Here is a 4,652-nt window from a genome sequence, read left to right as displayed (position 1 = left end):
AACATGACGAAGTTATTCAAAACAGTCTGATTAGTCACACATGACAGATATCTGCTACCTACCAAATCCTTCAGGAAAGCCAAAAGCTTGTGTAATGGTTAGTTGTGGTGTTGTGGGGAATAAAGGGAAAGAGAAGTTAAGTGGAAGAGATACTCAGGCGGAGGGGATCACATACTACTTACTGACAGCCTGTGCCTAAGAAGCCCAGAAACTAGCAGCAAAGTGATCAGTTTCTAGTCACTTTGAGTGGTGGTCCATGTGGAACCCTGAGCAGCAGAGAGAGCACATGATTCCATTGTCAATGTAAGAAACATTCAGACCTGTAGAGAATTTTTTGTGAGTTTACTTGAGCCAAACTGACCACAACTGCTGGGAAGCAACATCTCAAAAGATTGAGAAATGTTCGGGAGAATGGCAGTTTAGCACCTTATTTTATGCATTAGAATCAAAGGGGGAGTCATAATGATAGGGGACTTAAGAGTTGGAAAATTTTAGTTTAAGTAACAGCTAATAAGCTTAGTAATCAATGCATGTAAAAGCTATTGTTCCAGGAGCTGAAGGCATGACCCACCCTGACTCCAGGAGACCACCAGCAGTTCCACCTTTGTGCTCAGGAGGACTGCAAGCAACTCAAGCTGGTTTCTGGGCCATTGTGCTCCAGGGGGAGAGGACCACCGCCAAGGACACAGCTAAAGACCACTGCCTGGGGCACAGCTTAAGACCACCACCCAGGGCGAGAATGCTGAAGTTGTTTTTTTCATCCAATTAACTTTTCCCTGAATTTCAAAACCCCTCACTGTACCTTGTTTATTCCCTGCTATAATAAAATCTTTGGCCTGGAAAGAAAAGACAAGATGGTCTGCTAGGATATGAACTCCCCATCTTCTCAGATCACCCGTCATCTGAATAAAGTGCCCATAAAGATTTAACCCCTGTCTCTGCTTATTGGGTTCGGTAGTGACAGGCCACCCGAACTCCTGTGTCTTTTCCAGTTTTAGTATGAGGGTTACAAGAAATCCATTGGTGACAGATTAGGGGAGGCAGGAGAAAGCAAAGGGGGGAAACCTCTGGGGTTGGATAGAAGGTAAAATGATTGACACATACTTCTTTTACATAGGTGGGTAAAGGATAGTTAACAGGCAACAATTAACATAACAATAACAAAGAGGGGATTTGTGGTCTCAGTTTATGCCCAAGGGGTTTGGAAAAAAAACGGGAAGTTACCTTGATATTCCAAAGGTTTGTTATCATAGATGCAAAAGGACAACAGACAGGCTCAGTTAAGGTGAACATTGACCTTTGTTAGGGAAAAAGACTGGCCCAGGGCATGACTACCTGCCACCAACAGCTTTTAGTTAATCAGTTTTAATTTTAGGCCACCCTTTGCGGTTACTTTCCCTCTTCGAGTTTGTGAGGCCGCCTTGCAGGCCTCCCCTGAGCTTGTCAGGTTAATATATGGCCCCTTGTCTTCCACACCATCCTAGAGAAAAGTGGTCAATGTTAAATAGTTTTCATAAAGAATACAGTCATAACTTTCAATGACCACATATCCATTATTCAACACATTAATTTATTGAAGGAAGATTCAATAGTAAACTTTAATTAAATAATAATTAGAAAATACAAACAAAGGTAAAAAATACACAACCCCCATGACTTTACTTTCAAAACATTTTATATATGGACCCTTTTCTATGTATGTTGTGAGGTTCCAGGATGAATCAGTGTTATGCAGATTACTTTGAGGAAAGGTAGTTTTAACCTTAGGCTCAAGAGAAACCTCTGCCTGCCCCCTCCCAGCTACCTAGAAGAGTTTGAATTAGGAGCCTTGAACACAATAAGCAATTATCATAGCCTCAGCTGCTCTTTTGACCTATCTACAGGGTGGGGCAAGCTTTCCTTGACTAAGCCTTTGTTCTCCTGAACCTCGGCAATGACCCTTTGAAGCCCCAAGGCGCTTTACCTCAACCCTGGCCCAGGAGGTCTGACACAGCTCAGTCCTCCTTTCTGTCTCTGAACCTCTCCCACCTGTGGGTGTCTCTGACCCTCACGCAAGTGGGATTCCATACATACATATTGCATTTGGTTGTTTTCTCTTGCTCATCTGTCTCAAGTCTATTTAATTGTCAGAGAAGCCAGAAGAGCCTTGAAGGTAGCATAGAAAAAAGTTGGTTCCTCTCCTACAATATATGTACACATACACATACATTTATATATATATGTATACGCATATATGTATATGTATACACATGTATGTGTGTGTGTGTGTATATATACATAGTATATACTTGGGAACAAAAATGAGTTCCCTGTAGACCTAATGTTTTGTGATTGGATTTAAATATTGTTTTAAAATATAAATATAATTCATGTGGCAGTGGCTTTCTGAGGAACCTGTCTTTGAAGCTGTCCCTGAAGTGACAGCAGGTAGGTACAAACTCTGCTGTCCAGAGAACCAGGCAGCCCCGAAGGCCGGGTAACTGGAACCACTTTGCCAGGCGTGGATATTAAATCGGCAGGAGAAAGGGGTTTATCATGGCGGATGACCTAACGCGATTCCTGTATAAAAAGTTACCAAGTGTTGAAGGGCTCCATGTGAGTGGGAGTGCCTGTTATTAAAGTGGCCAATGATAACGTTCCAGAGCTTGCTTTGAGACCTGGTATTGTAACAGGGTACAGCCAAGAGGGGGGCCCCAAACAGGGATTTGTAATGGGGTCCAGGACTCAAGGTGTCCAGGAAATATTAGAAGAATATATATAGGATGTCCTCACCCCCACAAGCCTGAGCTGGGGGAAGGGGCACATGGAGTAGGGCCATTGAGAGCTATTTTGTACAGCAACAGCTATGCAGCTAACCTCTGGCATGGTCATTTAACATGAGGTCTATAACCTTTAACTGGTTTCATAGATATGTTAAACAGCTGTGGCCAGGGAGCTGGGAGCACTTCCACCCAAGATGTAACTGGGAGGCAACTCCCCCGGGTTACAGGGCCTGTGTGAGAGCTTGGAGAAGATTGGCTTCATGCCGTGGGGCCACACCTGCCCAGACTTACTATGGCAGCCCAGTAAAGCTGGAAGAATATGGGAATGCTGGCAGGGATAACTGATTGTGGGAGGAGTTGGAAATGGGGCTGCAGAGGAAGACTGGCACTGGGATTTAAGCCCAGGTGTGGCAGCCATACTAGAGAGACCACCCGACTTTGGCAGAGTGGGGACCCCGTGGCTGTGACACAGCTGATGGTGCCGGGAGCCTGAATCACAGACTTCTACTTCTTTTCCTGAGATACAGTACCCTGGACTGGGCAGAGAGAGAAGGAAGGACTGTGTGCATCTGTGGGTATTCTAGAGGACTTTAGTATTTTAATGAAGACATTAAGTCATTATTCTAAGTCTGTATAACTTTTAAATAAATAATTTCTTTCCTTTTCACCAGTCTCTGGCATTGAGAGATGTCTTTCCTCTCGCGGTGGGCAAGGCGAACCTAGTAGGTGGGGGGACCCCCAGAGAGAAAGGGGGAGTCCTTTCCGTAATAGTATATTGTCCAGCACCCCCCCCCCCCCAAGGTCTGTTCTCTAACAGTTTCTTATCTACTTTTGCCCTTGCAACAGACCAAGGGAGCAAACTTGGTCTTCCAAAAAAGAAAAGTATCATCTGTTACTATAATACATACCAGGTGGTTCATTTTAATCGTTTACCTTTGGTGGTGAGTTTCATAGTCAGCAGTAATGCCAAAACAGGACTAATTGTCAGCCTAGAAAAGGAACTGGCTCCATTATTCTAAGAGTGGAGACAAGATGTAGAAGTTTCTTAACTTCACAGTGGTTTTGATGTCTACCTTATCTTCATTACAACAGATACAGTATCAGTCTAGCATCATGGACACAACAATACTTGTATCCATGCACTCAAGTAAGGGCCCCTTTTCTACCTTACGCTAAAGAAGGACTCTATAGATACAATTTATGGACAGATTGACTGCTATTTCTTCTTGTATAGGTCTTACTTACTGAGATCTGGGGATACCACGGAAAGGGTTCCATCCATTGCAGCTCCCAGGGAGTTAGTCCAGTCACCAAATCTGCAGATTCCATTTGGTGGGTCAGGATCAAACGTTACTTTGCTCCGCCTGCACCACGCAGTGCTGCCTCCTGTGCATTCCGCCAGGCCTGCAGAATGGAGCAGATCCTTTCACTGTGAGTAATAGTGAGGACATTTTTTTCCATATTGTTTTATTTCTTTGCATCAAGTGTGGGGAAGATAAAATAAAAATGGCTTAGTAAAGTAATAAAATCAGTACAATCACTAACTTTCCTTTTTATATATTATTTTGCAGTGTAGGTAAGTATTACTACTTGATTCTCCTCAGAGGGTGCTGCTAAAAATGAACATGATAGCTCATGGTTTTCCCCCCACTCTGCTTTCTATAACCAATCAGTGTTTTAATATTTGTGCGTCCTCTATGAGATTTAGATGTGATTCACTATTGAACTCTGTTTCCAATATTGACATGTATGTAAACATGATACTATGACCATTTTTTTAATACATGAGTATAAATAAAATAGTATTTTTAAAAGTAAAAAAATAAGATGTAATTAATAATTGAGAAGAACTTAACTTTTAAATTAAAATGTGCTTTTTATTTTCTCTTC

General features: G+C 42.6%; 1 pseudogene; it reads left to right on the top strand.

The window, feature by feature from the left end:
* Positions 1-2,535: 2,535 nt before the first annotated feature.
* LOC112313179 (ragulator complex protein LAMTOR3-like) lies at positions 2,536-3,811 on the top strand (annotated as a pseudogene).
* Positions 3,812-4,652: the final 841 nt, after the last annotated feature.

This window comes from Desmodus rotundus, chromosome 2 (assembly GCF_022682495.2).
Source record: "Desmodus rotundus isolate HL8 chromosome 2, HLdesRot8A.1, whole genome shotgun sequence".
In the NCBI taxonomy this organism is placed as follows: domain Eukaryota; kingdom Metazoa; phylum Chordata; class Mammalia; order Chiroptera; family Phyllostomidae; genus Desmodus; species Desmodus rotundus.
The sequence above is the reverse complement of the archived record's forward strand: the minus strand, read 5'-3'. Positions and strand labels throughout refer to the sequence as shown.